Source organism: Eschrichtius robustus, chromosome 3 (assembly GCF_028021215.1).
Source record: "Eschrichtius robustus isolate mEscRob2 chromosome 3, mEscRob2.pri, whole genome shotgun sequence".
Taxonomy (NCBI): Eukaryota; Metazoa; Chordata; class Mammalia; order Artiodactyla; family Eschrichtiidae; genus Eschrichtius; species Eschrichtius robustus.
In genome coordinates, this window is record NC_090826.1 from 76,331,371 (window position 1) to 76,353,332 (window position 21,962).

At 36.4% G+C, this 21,962-nt stretch overlaps 1 long non-coding RNA gene and 1 pseudogene across 1 annotated transcript in view; one reads left to right on the forward strand and one right to left on the reverse strand.

The window, feature by feature from the left end:
- LOC137762387 (uncharacterized) overlaps positions 1 to 21,962 on the reverse strand; it is a 248,290-nt gene that overhangs the window by 89,629 nt on the left and 136,699 nt on the right. The window lies entirely within an intron of this gene.
- The window catches only part of LOC137761712 (calcium-activated chloride channel regulator 4-like), a 49,343-nt pseudogene continuing 28,430 nt past the window's right edge, over positions 1,050 to 21,962 (forward strand).

The window sequence follows — 21,962 nt, forward strand, 5'->3', positions numbered from 1 at the left end:
ATAAGCAGCAAGGATACACTGTATAGCACAGGGAATTATACCCATTATCTTGTAATAACCTATAATAGAATAGAATAGAATCTGCAAAAACACTGAATTACTATGTTGTACACGTGAAACTAACACAATATTGTAAATCAGCTACGCTTCAATTAAGAAAAAATTTTTTTCACTTAGGTCTCTAAGCCAAATCACCCAATTTGGTATTATTTACATTTAAAAATCTTACATAATATTCCAATATTTATACTCTTGGTAAATAATTTAATAATAAAACCACTTCTGGGCTTCCCTGGTGGCGCAGTGGTTGAGAATCTGCCTGCCAATGCAGGGGACACGGGTTCGAGCCCTGGTCTGGGAAGATCCCACATGCCGCGGAGCAACTAGGCCCGTGAGCCACAATTACTGAGCCTGCTTGTCTGGAGCCTGTGCTCTGCAACAAGAGAGGCCGCGATAATGAGAGGCCCACGCACCGCGATGAAGAGTGGCCCCCACTTGCCGCAACTAGAGAAAGCCCTTGCACAGAAATGAAGACCCAACACAGCCATAAATAAATAAATAAATTAATTAATTAATTAAAACCACTTCTAAAATTGAGAAACACCACCATCATTTCTGTTTCTATCAACTTTATTACAAATTTTATTAATTTTCACATAACTTGCTACAGAAAGTAATAAGCATTTGTCTACACTTAAAAATTTAACAAGTATAAAGTATAGAAAATGTATCCCAAGAAGAAAATGTGTAAAGTATTTTATAAAAAGATCTGATTTCTAGTAGGCTTCTTGATCACTTTTACAATAACATACAATAAAACAACTGTGTACCCAGAAGCCAAGTACATTCTCACTTTCCAAACACTGACCTTTATACAGTTAATATCCCATAATCAGCCAACACTGATAAAATATATACATATATACTCCTAAAAAGAGAGAGAGAGACAGAGAGAATCAAAGAGAGAAAGAGAGGGAACTGGAGAGGGTGAGAAAGAAAAGCCTCTTTAACAAACCAAAGTTGGGATCAGGACCAACTCAAGAGGAACAATGGGGTTTTTCAGAAGTTTTGTCTTCCTCTTAGTCCTATAGTTGCTGCAGGGGTCCAATACTCCCCTTGTTCGGCTGAATAACAATGGCTATGAGGGCATTGTCATTGCTATAGACCCTGCTGTGCCAGAACATTAAACACTAACTGAACAGATAAAGGTAAGGAAGAAATGGAATTTCTCTTGTTTGAATTGTAGAGAAGAAAAAAGTTAGTAGTTAATAATTGCAATGGAAACTTCTTAGTACTCCAGGAAGTTTAAAAGCAGCATGGTACAGGGAAGACAATGCTGGAATGGGCAGTGGGAATTGAAGGTTCTATACAGCGTTCTACCCTGTCTCACCATAAGACCAAAGACAAGGCATGGGGCCTCCCTGATCCTCCGTTTTTCCATCTGTAAATTAGCAATTGGACTCGTCTGTTCCTTAAACAATTATTTATTGAATGCTTGCTTATGGCATGCCAGGAAAGAGAGCAGTGAATTTTTTTAAAGCTCCTGATCTTCTGCAGTATATATCCTTTTCAGATGATATAGATAATAAAAACATGTCAACGTAGAGCAGGCCAACGGTAGTAAGTTGCTATGCAGTGAAATAAATCAGCAAAGGGGGATAGGCAGTGTTGGTGGAACTGGGGTAGGGAGAGAATGTGGGTTACTGTTTCATGCAGGGTAGTCAGGGAAGTTCTCACTGTTGATGTGACTTCTGAACAGAGGCCTGAGATGAGTGAGGGAAGAGCCCACTGAAAACCTGGGGAGGGGACAGTAGGTACAGCAGCATGGAGGTGACAGCATGCTTGATGTGAGCAAGGAAACAGCTGTGAATGAGTAGGAGGAAGGCTGGGGAGAGCTGAAGTTGGAGAGGGAGCAGGGCCCAGACCATCGGAAAGATTTGGGCTTTTACTTTGAGTGAGATGAAACCCATAGAAGGATCTGAGCAGAGGCGAGGTGTGCTCTCTTCTGCTTATTCTGAGATCATTCTGATGGCAGTGTTGAGGAAACTCTGTACAGGGCTTCCACTTGTCCTTCATCCTGTATAAGCTCTGTTGCAGCACAGAGGTATAGAGGGACACTGGGTAGGAAGGTGCTGCAGATGAGAACTGATGGTGACTAGGAACAGGGATATTGTGGTAGAGATCATTACTGTGGTGTGATTCTGGACATATTCTCAGAGTATCATAGAGAAATGTGCTGATAGTTTAGATGTGTAGGGTAGAGGAGGGGTGGAGGGAAAGTAGGAATCACAGAAAACTTCAGGGGTTTTGGCCTGAACACTTGGAAAAATATAATTATCATCAACTGAGAAGTAACCTCCAGCCTATTTTGGGAGCTCTCTAAAGTCCCTTTCCTACCAACAGCCAGTCCTCTGCACTCTGGCTTCTGGCTGATCCCTGCCCTGAGCCCAATCAGTTTAATGGTCTCTTCAATACATCAAGAGCACACTAGAGCAACTTCCAGAGAAAAGGAAAGGATCCCTTGGAAATCTTGAAGAATAGATCTACTGTGGTCTTAGGTCAGGAAGAATTGAGGAGGATCTACTTCGACATAAAAAATACCGTAGACTGTGGTGCTGCCAGCAACATGAAGAAGTTGACATCGTCATACAGCACCCAGTATTCCTCAATTATTCAGTGCATTTGATCATGCAGAATAGATTACCAATGAACGTTTCATCTAGCTGTTTCCTCCACTAGATAATAAGGAGGAACAATTTCTCTCATTAATCATAACATTTTTGGGTTTGGGATACTAAACAATATAAGGTGATATTATTTTCAGCTTGATGGCAGAGCAAGAAGCTCTGCCTATGATCAAAAAGCTCTGCCTCTCCTATGAATTTTTCCACTACTCCACTCGCTGTGCTCCCAACCCAGCTGCCTCTGCTGGGAGGTGGGAATATAGTGAAAATCTCTTCTATGGGCCATCGCCATGAACTGTTTTCCTCAGCTTGCATCAGCTAAGGCTGTTCCCTACTAGGAATTATAATAGTAATGATATCAATGAGTTTTATGACTGCCTATATGTACTTTATAACTCATTTCATGTTTGTGGCAACCTTAAAGATAGGTTGTAATAGTATATTAAAGAGATAATGAGGGCTTCCCTGGTGGTGCAGTGGTTGAGAATCCGCCTGCCAGTGCAGGGGACACGGGTTCGAGCCCTAGTCTGGGAAGATCCCACATGCCGCGGAGCAACTGGGCCCGTGAGCCACAACTACTGAGCCTGCGCGTCTGGAGCCTGTGCTCCGCAACGAGAGGCCGCGGTAGTGAGAGGCCCGCGCACGGCGATGAAGAGTGGCCCCCGCTCGCCTCAACTAGAGAAAGCCCTCGCACAGAAACGAAGACACAACACAGCCAAAAACAAAAATAAATAAATTAAATTAAATTTAAAAAAAAAAGAGATAATGAGACTGAGATTCAAAGCAGTCATATAAACCAGCCAAGGTTTAAGCCAGAGTATTAAGCTAGTATTGCAACCAAGTCTAGATGCTTCCAAAATCCATGCCATTTATCATATTAAGCAATTCCTTGTAATGCCAAACATAAGTATTTGACTTTTGATGTAGGATTATAGAAGACTGAAAGCTGTTAAATGTGCAGAATTAAGCGACAATTTTGGACTGACAGGTAACAGATTTCAAATTCTGAATCAGAAACCCTACTCACCAGTCAGTTGCTTTTTTGTATTAATGACTGAAAGTGAGAATTGCTTGTGATGAATGCCTGTTCATTTAGTCTACTCTCCCTTGGCCAGCCTCACTTCTCTTTTTTTCCTATAATAATAGGACATGGTGACTACAGCTTCTACTTATCTGCATGAAGCCACAGAAAAAAGGTTTTTTTCAAAAATGTATCAATATTAATTCCAGAGAACTGGAAGAACAAAAGTCAATACAAGAGGCCAAAACATGAAAGCTACAAACATGTAAGAGTCAAAAATCTTCTCTTAAAAATATTTTCTCTACTGCTTCTCAATTTTGACCTAAATTACTCATTTCAGGGTTTTTTAGACAAATATTATCATTTCTATTCCTATGTTTTAGAAATCTTTTTAAATGTTCTCAGGTTGATGTTTTAGTCACACCACCTACCCTCCCAGGTAGAGATGAGATATATACCAAGCAGTTCACTGCCTGTGAAGAAAAAGGAGAATACATTCATTTCACCCCCGACTTTGTACTTGGAAAAAAACAAAATGAATTTGGACCATCAGGTAGGAATTTTGGTTAAAACAAATATTTTGCCATGATTCCAACATGCAGCTTTATATCCATGTTCAGTGCACAAGCCTTGGAGCCAGAGTCCCTAGGGTCAAATCCTGACTCCCCTACAGCTATGGGTGACCTTGGACAAGCGACTCAGCCTCTCTGTGCTTATTTCCTAAAAAAATGGTGAATAGAGGAGCTCCTATCTTACAGAAATGTTGGGAATATTAAACTAGATCATCCTTGTAATTGTACTCAGTATGGTCTCTACAGAAATTTGAACATGGGATGGCCATAGTAAATGTTTTGCTTTAGGAACACTTTTTTAGGTATTAATTTTTCAGTTCTCCACTACTGGATATTAATCAATCACATGCCACCTCCATGGAAGGCAGATGCGTGGCAAGCTGAAAAGGGCCAAGATGACAGTTCCTGGCCAATAGAAAACGCTCACAGGCTGTTAGTTGCTGATACTATTATTCAACACATTCTTTGAACCAGATGAACTTGTCCATAAGTGATCATTTTTACCTATAAACATGGCAATTTCATCTAGTTCAATCTAAGAAGTTAAGATTATTGTTTCAAATGAATTAAAGCACATTATTTTTCAGGTAAAAATGAAAATCATTGTCAAAGGAGGGCCCAACCAACATGTCACTACTCAATGAAAGCCTTCCTGAATCCGTACAGCCCAGAACCACTTCTTCCTCTTCCACTGCCCCTTCAGTGAACATTCATTAAGTCTCTTATCTCTGTCAAACAATCAGCTAGTCATGGTCCTCAACATTGCCTAGACCCAATCTTGAAAGCTCCATCATCCTGTCCCATCCCAATCTTATCTCTCCCCCATACTTTGGTCTGACCATGTTTGTTGTACTTGGCACCTCTAATCCTTTGTGCCCTTCTAGATATACTTTCTTTTCTACCTGGCATGTCCAATGAAGTCAGTCATGTCAGCTACAAGTATAAATAGCTCAACTCCCTTAGCACTCTTATCCTTATGTTTTACTCAACTTGCCGGTTGAACTGAATTTCTAGCCAGTTTCTTTTGGCCCCTATTAATATATTTCCAAGATTGTGAAACAAAATTATAAAACTAATTGGTATCTTTAAAAAAATATGCTTTCAAAGCTCATTGAAGCCCTCAAAGCTACTCAATAATGTTTGAACTTACCTCTCTCAACTCCCTTCTTATTCTGCATAGAAGCTGTTCTAAAGCTTCTACCACTTTTCTCAAGATCTCTAGCTACTCTTTTCAATCCCAACAAACAACAGAGGAACCTTTATTGGGAAAACAGAGCCCCTACTTCTCTCTGCTTCCAAACTCATGTCTACCTTCATTCCCCCCATCTCCACTTGTTAGAAGATATTATTTTCTCCAATCCTTAAAGCCAATTATTCTCTAGTCGTTAAAGGCAATGTCCCCATTGAGGACTGAGCTCTTGTTCTTTTCTCAGTCCCCCCACTTCAGCTGTTTCCCGTTTTTGATTCCTCTCTTCCTCCCAGTCAGATGTTTTTCCCATAATGAGATATGTGTTCATAAGAAAAAAATCACACATTCTGCCAAACTATACCCTAAAACAACAGGTTTCTGGAAAAATAAGATTAGAAAAAGATTCCTCAAAACCTATTCAATTTATAATAATAACAATTACAAAAATAACAATAGTACCTAGAGAGATGATTTGGGCCACGCAGGCAACCTCTAAGTTTTGCTGCCACAACAGATATCAACATACACTCATATAAAGTTGAAATGCTTTTTAAAAAGTAAAAATGGCTGGTGGAAACTTAGAAAATGTAGATGGGAATGGAAGGAATTCTAAGCCAAAGGCACTGCTTTTAAAACGGGCTTGGGAAGTAGGGCAACCTATTACCAGCTGAGAATGAAACAAGTCTGAGAGTAGAGCTCTATGACAAGAGAGCTGCAAGTGCAGCAGCTTTACATTTTCTTATAATCCATTAAATTCCTATTACAGTAGTTGATATGAGGACTTTTTCTTCCATACCAAAGGTTATAATTCTACTCCCAATATTCTGGTAACCGTTGCCTAGGAAACTTAAACCACTATCTCTAAAATTGAATGTGTATAGGAACAATGGAGGGATCTTGTTAATATACAGATTTTGATTCTGTAGGTCTGGAGTGAGCCTGAGATACTTCACATCTAACAAGCTTCCAGGGGATCTTGGTGTGGTCCACAAGGACTACATTTTGAGTAACAAAGACTAAAAGACAAAACATAAAATCTGCATAATACTTATATTTTCCTCCTATTTTCAGATCTCACATGAGCTAATCTGTTTTACATAAACATATCTTGTAACAGAACAGACTCTATTTCCTATCTCTCTGCATCTTCATTTCCTCAAAAGTTTTTACTCATTATTGCTAAAGCAAAAACTCCCCCTTATATTTCCCCTTATTGCTTCTTCCTGCAACTCAATCTGTCGATTTATCTATATCCTTCCATTCACCCTGAATTCTTTGGAAAAAAAGTTTTAATTATATCCCTTTGTCTCTAAGCAGCTCCAAGTCAAGGACAATATACTACTCATCTTTATATTTTCAGGTACATAGTACAGTGCTAAATATATATAATTAATAATAGAAATAATTGTTATATAATGAATGCTACCTATATGCTAAGCACTTTTAATGAGTCAATTCATTTCAACATCACCACAATTTTTTATGTTTTATAGCAGTGTTTCTCAATCTTGTTTTCATTATTGCCCACTGGAGGAGCCTTTTTAGACTTTTTTTTCCGAATGCCTCCCGTGACATTTTAATACCTCGCATGTACTGTATATCTACATATGTTGCCAGGTATTGAGCTTAAGAGATACACACACCATTGTAATTCCTAAGATTTATTAACCCCAGGTACCAATTTTTGCCACTTTGGAGACAATTTCGTCCCCAATGAGAATGCATTTTACAGATATGAAATTGAGGCATAGAGAGGTTAAGAAACTTGTCCAAGGATACACAGCTGAGAAGAGGCAATAAATGTTGAATGAATAAGATAATAATTGAAAAATTGGGTGGATGTATGGAAGGATGAATGATACAAAGAAAAATATTACATTTCCTGAACTGAAGGAGGCTCGCAGTCTAATTATGTTGTTTATGTCAGTCTCCCCTACTATATAGCTACAGGTACCCAAAGCCCAGTGTATTTGGGCCATAGAAAATGCTCTAGAAATGTTTTGTTGATTTAACATGCTGTGGAATAAAAAATACACTTTATAGTATATTGTAATGTCATGTAATATAAAGAACTTATAAACAATGGCAGTCATTAAAATCCAAATAATTGTAATAGGGAAAAAAGGCCTTTAAAAATATTTGAGATAAATTTGGTCACTTCAATTATGATCATGTATTTGAAATATTTTCCCACAGGTAGAGTGTGCGTCCATGAGTGGGCCCATCTCCTCTGGGGAGTGTTTGATGAGTACAATGATGATGAGCCTTTCTACAGCGCTAAGTCAAAGAAAATTGAAGCAACAAGGCATGACTATTTAAATTGTCTTAAATTACTTCAGGCTGTAACTTCTTGTTTTCCTTAGTTGATTTCTTTCAAAAGCCATTTATTCACTTTTGTGCCAATGCAGGTAACAGATGCTATACCACAAAACAGTGCTTTTCTGTTTTGTTCGAAAAATGTATCTTAAAGTAGCTGGTTGTCCATGTAAAATATACATAACTTCAAGAACATTTGGTAGCTAAGTTGACATATTTTTCACCTCTCTACCACAGCTGCCAGAATTCATTTGCACTGAAGTTTGTGCTCTGTGTAAAGGTTTGTATTACATGCTAGGAGATCAAAATTACTTACATTACAAAAAAATGGGGGAAAATGGGTAAGAAGAAGTGGCAAAGGCTGGCTGAGTAGGAAATCAACCAGTTTCAAAGAACCAAACAGGAATTTCTTGGGATTTAAGGTTCACTTTGAAATACCAATCTAATATCACAGTTAATAGGCAATCCTCTGGGTTCTGAGATGAAGATAGCAGAATAGTTTGAGGATTGGTTTAAAATTAGGTGCCATCAATGTTAGAAGCCCTACTGGGGCTGAGGACTAGTCACAAAAGTACAAGCTGAAAGATACATGATTTCAAGGAAGGCCCCCATCGCATCAGTTTCAGGACACCTATTTTAAAGAATATTACATTGATTACCTTTGTTTACATCATTTTCCCCCTAAATGCCTAGTCTCTGCCACAGAATATTCATCATGGTTCTTAATATAGATAGCACCATATGTTCCCTGAGCTTGGGGGCAAGAGAAACATAGACATGTTTAGGAAACTCCCTAAATGATTGAATGAAATCTAGTTATCACTTCCTGAATTTGAACTGGAAACACATTTTAAAAACTGGATATATTTGCATCCCAGCATATGTATTGTAATCACTGCCACCTGTGGCCAATTTCATACAATAAAGCATACGTCTACAATGCTCCCACCATTTTTTACACTACGATCTGCTGACCTTGGCAACACCTCACTCTTTGTTTCCAGCCACAAATTCTTTTGAATAGCAATGTTCCTCAATAATCACAACACTTGTGGTTGTGACACACCCATTCTCTAGAGGGGTAACTTCTCTAAGGACAAATCTATCTTTAAGCTAAGGTGATATTGAGAGTAAATGGGTTTACAAGTTCTCTCCTCCAGACGCCTACAGTCCATTTACTGTCTCAAAGCCACCAGGAGAAATGTTTGAAAAAGGACTACCTCCAGCCATTTGAGTCTACGCAAGACAGCAGCAGCTTTAATATAAGCAGAAAACTCAGTCATTGTACATATCTGTAGGTCCCATTTAAAACTTCTTGAAAAATAGATAACTGCTCTGGTAGAAACCCTTAAACTTTGCTGTCAGAATATTATGTGTATAGTACACAAATCAGAATAAAAACCTTTATATAAGGATCATTGTGGATAGAAACACTTAAGATTTTCAAAAACTGTTAATGGTTAGGTTGCTTCAAAGACTAACAGTCATATTTTCAGGTGTTCTACAGATATTACTGGTATAAATAAGAGTTTATAAGTGTAAAGAAAACAGCTGTGTAACTAATAGATGCAAAACTGATTCTAAGACAAAACTGTATGAAAAAGATTGTCAGTTCTTCCCTGATAAATATCAAACTGAAAAGACATCCATAATGTTTATGCAAGGTTATTGATTCTATAAGTATACCAATCATTACTTTAGATTGTATATTTACAATCAAAGGACCTCTCATCATGTTTATAAAATATCTGTGCAAGTGACCTGAGGGACTAGATGTATTAATATAGAGTTCTTTGAACATTGGCTGCTACATAGTAAAGCACTTAACTAGTGTTATTTATTATTATTACTATTATTATTACTATCATTGTTATTGAAAATCTACATTGCTATGATATTGACTCCTCAATGAATCATATTTCATTCAACAAACAAAAAATTTGCAGAACAGATCTTAATTTTTGTCAGGTATGTACTTATATCTTTAAATGCATTATATATAAAACTTTTTTCATCATATTAAACTTTTAGATCATTGAATTCTGTAATGAAAAAAACCATAATTGAGAAGCTCCAAGCCTACAAAATAAAATGTGCAATTTCAGAAGCACGTGGGAGGTGATCAGCAATTCTGAGGATTTTAAAGACACTGTGCCTATGGTGGCACCACCTCCTCCGCCCGTCTTCTCATTGCTGAGGATCAGTGAAAGAACTGTGTGCTTAGTTCTTGATAAGTCTGAAAACATGAAGGTAAGTTTCATGGGGAAATTTGGGCAAGTGTTGGGAGGAGATACCACAGATCAGAGCGGTGATGAGGCTAGAAGAAAAGTGTGTAAAGGGGATTGGCTTCAATGGCCTAGGAAGAGAGATGAGAGTCCTGATGGGTTACTGAAGAGCCAGTTCCAACCAATCCATTGGTGGAAAAGTGGTGGGGAGAGGTAAAGAGGAATGGGCAGAGGTAGGGATTTGACCTCTCAGGATTCAGCTGCACGTCTGGTAAGTCTCACCCTTTGGGAAGTCTAGTCCCCAGTGGATGGGGAGATTTCACTCACTAATCAGAGTCCATCCACTACAGTCTGGATTGATTCTGCCAGCTCTGGGGAGTGGTTTCATTTTGAGACAACTGGTACAGAGGGCTTTAAGAATAATTACAGTCTCTAAGTTTTGATTTCAACCCAAACCCCACCTTACCCTTCAGCTCTTATTTGTGCAGTTTATAGCCCGAAATCAGCTCTAGTTAAAAGTGTGTGCTCTTTTCCATACTATCATATGTCTCATAATACATATAACTATATTTTTCAGTTTTAACAACTCAACAAATTTATGATTGCTTTATTTAAAAACACTAATTATTGTTCATCGAAAGTTCTTACGAACACACATTGTATGTTATCTGTTATCATTTGCCAGTCAAAAACCACTTGGTTGTTTTTCTTATCCTTTTTTATTCAGGGTTCTAATCGCCTAAATCGAATGAACCAAGCAGCCAAACATTTCCTGCTGCAGACCGTTGAAAATGGATCCTGGGTGGGGATAGTTGACTTTGATAGTACTTCTCACATTAAAAGAAAGCTAATCCAAATAATAAGCAACAAAGAAAGAAGAAAGCTCTTGGAGAGCTTACCTACAGAAGCTTCAGGAGGAACATCCATCTGCTCTGGAACTGAATCTGCATTTCAGGTGAAAATTGTTCAGCAAAAACAATTGTTCAGCAAAAAAAAAAGTTTGGCTTTCTTAATTTTTAAGGATATTTCTATGTTAATTTCTACTATACATATTACTGCCTAATTATAACATAATTAATTCTAAGAAGCACAGTCTTAAGCATATAGAAAGAAGCTCAATTAATTTTCTTAATGAATCAGTTAATATGAATAAATTGATGGATGAATAAGTGTCTATAAAGTCCCACTTTTGCGATTTTGTGTTGTTATCATGCAAAATTCAGTGCTCAATAAATGTTTCTTAAATAAATGAATATGCTAATGCAGCAACAGTCACCAATTTTTAGAGTAATAAACAAGTTTATGGTATGATTCCATTTTGGGCCAATCCTCATTTTAGTTTCTGTGACATTCTGTTAGGGCAATCTGATGTTAATCTGTTAAAGCAGATGTAGCAGGCACTATTACTTACATTTAGGGTAAAGAATACTGGTCAGAACATGAGTTTTGAGATCACAGTACTGGCTCTATTACTTATTAGTCATGTGATCTAGGCAAAATTTTCAGTCTCTTTGGACTCTCAATGCCTTATCTATAAAATATAGGAAAATAAGAATGCCTATCTCATAGGGTTATTGTAAGACAAGTGAAATGATACATGTTCATACTTAGAACAATATTATATTACATAGCAAATATATAATTCATAATAACTATCATTATGAATCTTATTTTTATCCCAATGGTCATCTTGAGCTCACGATTAATATCAATTGTGTCATTTTCCTGCTTAGAAATCCTGTTCCCTCACAGTCTGTAAAATTAAGTCTGAATCCCTCAGTCTGACGTTATTTAAAAGCTTCTCATCCTGTGATAAACTTGCCCTCACCTCTCTTGCCAGCCTTTTTTCTCAGTCAGTTCTCCCTTCCCAATGCTCTATGCTCCAACCAATTTACTGCACACATTGTTCTCCAAGCCTCCATACCTTTGCCCATGTAATTCCTCTGCCTAAAGTGCTTCCTTCTTTCCTATCTTTGCATGTTAAAATTCTACCAATTCTTCAAAATCCTTGCTCCTTAATGTAACTTTTCCTGCTACTCCCAGCTCTATTTAATCTCCTTCTTTTATGAATTGTGTGGCATTTTAGTGTAGATTTCTAACATGAAGTCCTGGGTTCAAACCCCAATTGTCACTTACTGGTTTTGCAATCTTAAACACAATTCTTTATCTTCCTAGTCCTCAATTACTTCATCAGTAAAGGGGATAATGAAAGTTAGCACATAGGATTGTTCACGTTTTTATTTATTCAGCATATGTTTTTGTCTGCCTGTTATGTGCCAGGCCAAGTGTACAAGACCTTGGGATATAATAAATTCCCTGTTCCGGTGGACCATGCTATTTCAGTGGGGAACAGATAATGAATAAATAAGAAAAAATTTTTAAAGAAATGCAATTACAGATTGTGGAGAAAGTGTTGTGAAGGAACCAAACAAGATAATGTGATAAAGAGGTACTGGGAAAAAGAGTGGAACTACCTACTTTAGGTAGAGAAGCCTCTCTGATGGTCATATTTGAGCTAAGACTAGAAGGATGAGAAAGAGCCAGTTGCCAAAGAAGAAAGGAAAGTGCAAAAGTCTCATGGGAAGGGGTAGAAAAGAAGTGAATTATTCTAATAAATGAGAGAATTCAGTGATTCTGAAGTTTGGTAAATGAGGGAATATGAAATGTCGTTTGCAAGCTAGACAAGGGCTACCTCTTTCAAAATTTCAAAACCTATGATAGGAGTTTTGGATTTTATTTTAAGTACAACAGAAAACTACTGAAGGGTTTTAAGCATCAGAGAGATGTGATCAATTTATGCTTTAGGAAGATGACTCTAGTTGCGCTGGTTTATGAAGATGATGACTCTGGAAGATTACAGGGAGCAAGAGTCATAGCAGGGAAACAGGTTGGGAGCTTGAACTTAGGTTAAATGACAATGTATAAAACATTTAATACACAGCAAAGGTACAGTAAATGGTAGTGGTGTAATAGTTTGTTATTACTCCTGAACTGTAGAATATTCTGGCATATATATTAGTTGTGACTTTGTTGCTAATCTCTATACCTTGCCAGTCACTGACCCAAAACTCAATGAATATTTTTAATTGAATTCAATTATTTCCATGAATGCAGAAACCATGTAGTTCCTGCTGAATCCCCAGCACAGCAACTGATACATTGTGAGTGCTCAGTGAATAGACTAATACAAGAAAGGGAGAGGTGAAGCAGAGAGAACTCCACCTTTAGATCTTCATTTTGCACTCAAATGTATAGGGGAAGTGTGATGAAAATGCTGTATAAATGCTGTAAATGTATAAATAATTTCCTACATTTTGCAATATATACAAGAGGCATTCCTAGTCTCAAAATATGCCAAAAAAAAAAAAAAACATAATAAAGGTGGTTACTTCGTTCCCTGACACTAGGTCTATAATGAATTTCTACCTTCATTTCTACAAAAAGCCCTCTTTTGCAATTTTATATATACCTCTACTCTTTCATTCTATGCCCATAAAAACCCCTGCTAATCCATCATGGCATTTTTCTTCCTCTTGGTTTGAACTCAGTTTCTTAAAATAGTGTGCCAAGAAGTCACTACTAATTAAAATTGTCAGAGAAGTCAAAATACAGTTGCTATATTGGGCTAAGTTCTCTATATTTTATGTATCAGATATATGATATTAAAAAATCTGAATTTTCACACTGTTTAGTTTAGGAGTTTGATGTAGGAAAGGGGTTCAAACCACATAAAAAACTCAATAAATATAATTAGTGTATTCTTTAACCACCATCTATGTGCAACAACTCTGTGCTAATTACTTTGGGAGGTAAAACAAAAATTATTTAACAAATACCTAACCTCAAGATGCTTAGAAGTTTCCATATCTTTTATTTAAGAGCTATTGAGGGTTTTCTAATTTGAAATTTGTGAATTACTTACAATTTTTTTCTAAAAGGTTATGCATTGACTTTTTATATTGTGGTTGATATTTAATCCATTTAGCTATATATGCAACTGACTTTATGTACCAAAGAATTTTTCAGAGGATAGTTTAGTCAAAGAAAGCAGATAGGTATTCAATGCCACTTACCCAGATTCTATTTTTGATGTCTGGTTGATCTGAGTTCCCTAGGCTGAATTGTCATTGTCATTTAAATGGGAAGATTGTCCACAACTCTCTTGCCACATTTGAGCAAACATTCCCTGTGGCAGGTGGACAGAAAATTAAAAGTCGTGTAATTCCCCGAGAGGTTGATTATAGACTCTATTATTTTAAAGCAGAGCTTTTCTCATCTATTCTGCAGTTTTGTTTATTTCCTCTAAATTTTTTTCCAGTTCCCCATGAGTTCATTTGATTTAGGGGTACCTGATAATTAATAGTCTGAATTATATTTGTAGGTAATTAGAGAAATATATCCCCAAATAGATGGATCTGAAATAATACTGGTGGCTGCCGGAGAGGACAAAAATGTAAGAAATTGCACGGACAAAGTGAAACAAAGTGAGGCCATCATTCATTTTATTGCTCTGGGACCACATGCTGATCAAGCAGTCATAGAGATGAGCAATGTAACAGGTAAAATATGACATACATTCTAGTCCTTTGATAACAATGCATAAATGTAAAGGCTGACAATTGGACAACTTCTCTTAAGCTCCTGCTGTGCAGGTGCTGTGCTAGGAGCCTGGGACCAGAGTTAAACCAGACCTGATCTCAAGGTGCTCACAGTCCTATTGGCTGGAGAGACAAATAAAACTAGTAATCAGATAACATAATCAGATAACATTCTTCCATAACAGGAGACATACATAGGAGTCAAGCACTATGTGAGCAGAGGGAGCCATTAATTCTCCCAGGGTTGAATAGAGTCAGGGAAAGAAGGCATGAGAGATGAGGTGACTTTTGAGCTTGGCCTTGAACAAGATGTTGGAAAGATGTTTACTGGAGGAAAAAGGGATGAGAGAAGAAGATCAATTCATGAGTAAAAAAAAAATCATGTTGGGATGACAATGCAAGGTACATTGAAAGACAGTGGGAAATCCACGAGACTGGGGTAGGAGGGGGACAGGATTAACAGAAGCTGAGGATGTATAGATCTAAATAGAAATGAAATTTCTAGGTAAACATTTACTTTGGTAGCTGTTATCTTAGATATACAGTCATGTGATGAAAATGGACTGCATGTTTTCAATGGCTTTTTTTTTTTTTAATCTGGAAAAGTATTTCTTTCATCTCAATTTTTTTTTCACATCTTTATTAGAGTGTAATTGCTTTACAATGGTGTGTTAGTTTCTGCTGTATAACAAAGTGAATCAGCTATAAGTATACATATATCCCCATATTCCCTCCCTCTTGCATCTCCCTCCCACCCTCCCTATCCCACCCCTCTAGGTGGTCCCAAATCACCTAGCTGATCTCCCTGTGCTATGCAGCTGCTTCTCACTAGTTATCTATTTTACATTTGGTAGTGTGTATATGTGAATGCTACTTCTTATTTTTTTTTGATTTTATGTACAAATTTTATCTCCTGGAGTCTAAATATCTTTTTTTTTAACATCTTTATTGGCGTTTAATTGTGGAAACTTTTGGCTGAAATGCATCAAATAATCATAGAATACTAGAAAGATGTTATAATTCCATGTATTAAAATTCACAGACTTCCCAGCCCTTGAGGGGAATTATTCACTTTTTCAAAAGATACAGTTCTATCAATGTTGGCCTCCAGATTTTCCAACCAGTGTGGGTCAGAATCAGAAAATTAGAAAGGTTAAAGAGCTGCTATATTGAGATATCCTGACAAGAGCTGACAATGAGGAGATGGAAAAATGGTAAGCGATGGAAAAATGGTAAGCAATGGAGACAAGACCACAAAACGACTACTTTGGGGGTTACTTGAGACAAAATAAATTATGATGGCCATAAAAGCACTTTAAAAATTATGGGAGTTTGTACGACCAAGTATTTAAAAAACAAATATATATTTGGTAACATTAAAAGCCAATTTGAAAATAAATAGCATTTGCAAATGCTACTTCTTAAATGTAGTAGAGGATACATATTTTAAACTGTCAGGATGATTTAGTAATAACATTATGAGTATCAATTACTGTATTAAATTGGCTTTTAAAAATAGGTTTTATAACTTTTTTCTTAGATTTACCTTCTGGAATAGTTTGAATCAAGATAAAGCTTGTTTCACATATTGTTTTTGATTTTTTTAAACATTTTTATTTTATATTGTAGTAGAGTTGATTTACAATGTTGTGTCAGTTTTAGGTGTACAGCAAAATGATTCAATTATACATACATGTATAATTCTCTTTTTCATATTCTTTTCCCATATACGTTATTACAGAATACTGAGTTTCCTGTGCTATACAGTAGGTCGTTGTTTATCATCTGTTTTGTATATTGTAGTGTGTATATGTTAATCCCAACCTGCTAATTTACCCCTCCCCCACCTTTTCCCTTTGGTAACCATAAGTTTGTTTTCCAAAACTGTGTTGAATAAAAGTGGCAAGAGTGGACATCCTTGTCTTGTTTCTGATCTTGAGGAAATGCTTTCAGTTTTTCACCATTGAGAGTGATGTTTGCGGTGGGTTTGTCGTATATGGCCTTTATTATGTTAAGGTAGGTTCCCTCTGTGTCCACTTTCTGGAGAGTTTTTATCATAAATGAGTGCTGAATTTTGTCAAAACCTTTTTCTGCATCTATGGAGATGATCATATGGTTTTTATTCTTCAGTTTATTGATGTGGTGTATCACACTGCTTGATTTGCATATATTGAAAAATCTTTGCATCCCTGGGATAAATCCCACTTGATCATGGTGTATGATCCTTTTAATGTATTGTTGGATTTGGTTTGCTAGTATTTTGTTGAGGATTTTTGTGTCTATGTTCATCAGTAATATTGGCCTGTAATTTTCTTTTTTGTGGTATCTTTGTCCCGGTATGGTATCAGGGTGATGGTGGCCTCATACAATGAGTTTGGGAGTTTTCCTTCCTCTGAAACTTTCTGGAACAGTCTGAGAAGGATAGGAGTTAGCTCTTCTCTAAATGTTTAATAGAATTCACCTGTAAAGCCATCAGGTCCTGGACTTTTGTTTGTTGGGAGTTTTTTAATCACAGTTTCAATTTCAGTGCTTGTGATTGGTCTTTTCATATTTTCTATTTCTTCCTGGTTCAGTCTTGGGAGATTGTACCTTTCTAAGAATTTGTCCATTTCTTCCAGTTGTCCATTTTACTGGCATACAGTTGCCTCTAGTAGGCTCCTATGATCCTTTGTATTTCTGTGGTGTTAGCTGTAACTTCTTTTTCATTTCTAGTTTCATTGATTTGAGTCCTCTCCCTTTTTTTCTTCATGAGTCTGGCTAAATGTTTATCAATTTTGTTTATCTTTTCAAAGAACAAGCTTTTAGTTTCATTGATCTTTGCTATTGTTTTCTTTGTCTCTATTTCTTTTCTGATATTTATGATCTCTTTCCTTCTACTAACTTTAGGTTTTGTTTTTTCTTCTTTCTCTAGTTGCTTTAGGTGTAAGGTTAATTAAAGTTGTTTATCTGAGATTTTTCTTGTTTCCTGAGGTAAGATTGTATTGCTATAAACTTCCCTCTTAGAACTGCTTTTGCTGCATCCCATGGGTTTTGGATCATTGTACTTTCATTTTCATTTGTCTCTAGGTATTTTTGGATTTCCTCTTGATTCCTTCAGTGATCCATTGGTTGTTTAGTAGCATACTGTTTACCCTCCACATGTTTGTGTTTTTTCAGTTTTTTTTCTTGTAGTTTATTTCTAATCTCATAGTGTTGTGGTCAGAAAAGATGCTTGATATGATTTCAATTTTCTTAAATTTACTGAGGCTTTCTTTGTGGCCCAGCATGTGGTAAATTCTGAATAATGTCCCATGTGCATTTGAGAAGAATGTGTAATCTGCCACTTTTGGATGGAATGCTCTATAAATACCAATTAAGTCCATCTGATCTAATGTGTCATTTAAGACCTGTGTTTCCTTATTGATTTTCTGTCTCAATGATCATCCATGGATGAAAGTGGGGTATTAAAGTCCCCCACTATTATTGTGTTACTGTTGACTTCTCGCTTTATGGCTGGTAGTATTTGCCTTATATATTGAGGTGCTCCTATGTTGGGCGCATATATATTTACATTTGTTATATCTTCTTCTTGGATTGATCCCTTGATCATTATGTAGTGTCCTTCTTTGTCTCTTATAACAGTCTTTATTTTAAAGTCTATTTTGTCTGATATGAGTATTGCTACTCCAGCTTTCTTTTGATTTCCATTTGCATGGAATACCTTCTTCCATCCCCTCTTACAGTAAATTTTTAATTAAAATCAAGACTTTAATATGAAATTATTCACCCAATTACATGAAGAAATTAGAGTGTATGTGTGTGAATACAATAGTAAATGACTTAAAAGTAGAAAACAAATTATACCCAAAAAAGTATGTCCAAAATTATGCTTTAATAATGTAAATAGATATTATTCACCATTTAATAAACCAATGCATAAAGTTAATCCACTACATTTTTTTCTAAATATATATTACCTTTAATTTTTATGGATGGGTAATTCAGGGATTATCTTATGTATTTTACCATGGATGTAAATCAGATTTTCACATAATGAAAGTAGTAGCACTAAATTATAATATGAAATCAAGACCAGAACAAGACTCTGAAGCTCTTCGTGTCTCATTTCCTCATTTGGAATATGAAACCATATGATATTTCTGAGCTAAAACTCCTGGGACTCATTATGAAGTTTTCAGCTTTTGAAATGATCAAAAAGACAGTAAGAAAATTGTGAATTTCTAGCCTTTCTAGTTATGTGAATCAAGTACGTAAATATAAATTGAAAGAAGGACTGTGAACAAATAGCACTGGCATATGTAACAATTGTTTCTTTTTCTTTTCTCATATGGGTTAGATTAGAAATAACATCAAAACTTAATAATGTTAAATTTCCCCTACCAAAGTTAGACTTTGTCCAATAATATAGCACCCATTATTCTAGGAATTCATTTAAAAGTATCATACTTCCATGCCCCCCCTGCCCCACCACTTGACACCTGTGAAATAGATTCAAAGTCAAACAAATGCACCTCAGAACTTGGCTTGTGGGAAGAAGGAATATATTTTGGAAAATAATTGAACAGGAGAAAGAGAGTGAATAATCATTGCATATCTATGGATCTAGTTCTTCTCTTGCCTCTTCAACCATTTTTTTCACTGGCTTTCTATTTTATCCACCCTTCTGAATTTAACTCCTTTTCTCAACTTCTGTGTCTCAAAAGCACTATCACTACTTAGATTCAAAAACTTTGAGAAAACTTCGTTTCTTCTCCATTCATGTCCCATTATAATGTCAATGCAGCCTGTTTCTTTCAAAATATATTTTACAAAAACCTGTTTCTCTCTATATCCATTCTCACTGTCTATATCATGTCAAGACTCCTATATCCCGTCTTCTAGTTCATCAAATCACTGCCTACATTAAAACTTGCCAATGATCACCTAAGTAAACCTATTTTCCTCTACTCTCCAATATGAGAGTGCAGAAGTTGTAGGATATGGGGGTAAATAATATATGCAGATTGGTCTGGAGATCTGGTTTGGAGATACCCTGCAAACTGTTGTACAGATTGGTCTGCAGATTTAGTGTGGCAGAAAATAGAGTAAAAACTGAAGGAGAATAGAGGTCATTTCTGAGGTTGTCAACCTGGTTGACTAAAGAATGATGATACCACAGACTGAAACTGAGAAGCGAGGAGGGAGAACTGATTTCCAACATATTATTTGTGTTGTGTTTGAGCCTTGGTAACTTTGACTAGCTGGTGGGACATTTAAGTGGAATTCTCAAAAGGCAGTTAAAAGTGTAAGAGCAGAATAAGGGAAATCAGCCAGAAAGGAAATATTTGCATAAAGGTGATGCTCAAAGTTTTGAGCATGAAGTTCTCAAAGGGAGTGGAGGAGCCGGTTGAAAATTCTGCTCCCCTCATTTGTATTATCTGTAGTAAGTTCTTAAATAATGAAAATTTAAAATTAAACAAATTTTGCAAGATTAATTTAGATTCATGAATATGATGGGTAGGACTTTGTAAAATATGTTGGCCAACTAGATGCCTGTTACAATAACCAAACATAAGTTGATGGGAACTTGGATTTGGGTGGTGGTGGCCACTGGAATACAGAGGAAAGACTGCGTCCCATTATTTACTCAGTTATGTTCTCCTAGTACTCTTATACAGCCAAAGCTCTATTTCTTTATTAGATCTTCCTGGTAGGAGTCTAAAAAAGCTATTCACATTCAGATTTAACTTGATAATAATAGTTTTTCCACTCAAAGACTTTACAGAAGACTGAGATTTTTGTCAAAGCAATGATGTTTGACGGGTAGAATTCACTCTCTTCCTTCAGAACTGAAGTGAAGGTGGGTCTAGGACTGAGTTGAGCTACAAGTGATACTTCCCATTTTTCCTGAAATGACATCCTCCCAGGAAACACCTACTTGGTCACTGGATAAAGTTGACTCTTCCTAAGAACTATCCACAAAGATTTTGAAAAACTTCTTCTTCAGAGTCCTTCTCAGAGAATGGTCCTATCTTTCATTTATTTTCTTCTCAGGACTGCAATTTACATAAAGAATAGATTACCACTTCTGTATTCTTCTTGAACATATTTACTCTATCATATGGGGCTATTTACTCTATCATATGTGAAAAATTACTTCAATATTTCACATTGGAAAGATCAGTGAAAGATTTTCTCAGTTATTTGCCAGTCGTCATTTTTATCTTGAGGCCCTCCTCATTATGTCTCTACTCAAATACTCTAGGCACCAATAAGTATTTTCTTTTGAGTCACCATTAAGATGAGCAAATACACTCACACAAGTGCATGCATACACACACATTCACACACACACATGCCCTACAGCTAATTCTTCTTTGAGGTTGTAACACCCTTTAATGCTAAACTCTGGAGTATTTGCTAAGACAACTAAGAAAAAAATAATAAAGCCATATCTCCAATTGTGAAACCCATTCTCCTGGTCTAATGTTTTTATTATAGCCTGTCCTGTCCTTAGGCCCTATATTTCCACATTTTCTGACTGACAACTGTCACATCCCAGTCAGCTTTCAGAGAGATTGCAAGAATATGGTAGTATGCCATATTTAAGCTTGCTCTCAGGCCAGAAATTAAGAACTATGCAAAAAAGAAAAAAGAATAAAATTACTCTCTTCCCCAGTTATTGATTTTTAAAATATATTTAAACAGCTTGAAAGTAAGTGATTAACACTCAACAGTAATGGCTGGATGAATGCTACTGTAATAATTGATAGCACTGTGGGAAAGGACACATTCTTTCTTGTCACATGGGACAAACAGCCTCCCGTTATTTCTCTCCGGGATCCCAATGGAACATCAATGGAAAGTTTTACAGTGGACAAAGATTCCAAAATGGCCTATTTCAGTATTCCAGGAACTGCAAGGTAAGCAATCAGCTTTTAGACTTCTCTTTAAAATTTTTTCAAAAGCTTAAAATAAATTGTTTAATATCATACATATAATCTTAATTGAGTGCCAATAATTGTATCATCTTCAAAGTTATGATAAAATAGAATGTGCTTTCTACTCCTGTGTAATCCTAAGAATTAGATGGGAGGAAAAAAGAAGAAAGAATTTATATATGAGGAGGAAGGAAAAAAAGGGTAAAATACAGGTTGGGCAAGAAGCACTTTGAAGACTAATTGTGGGGAGTCTTTTCAACATGGTGTATAAGTCATTAGAGCCTCCTTCCTAATTAAGCCCAACCAGGATTATAGAATCTGTGCACTCTGAGACCAAAGGATAAAGGCCAAAAAGAAGGGAATCTTTCAAGATTTATATTTCCCACCAGAGACTACACCAGGTAGAGACATTATGCATGACATTTGGCTAGGTCCCC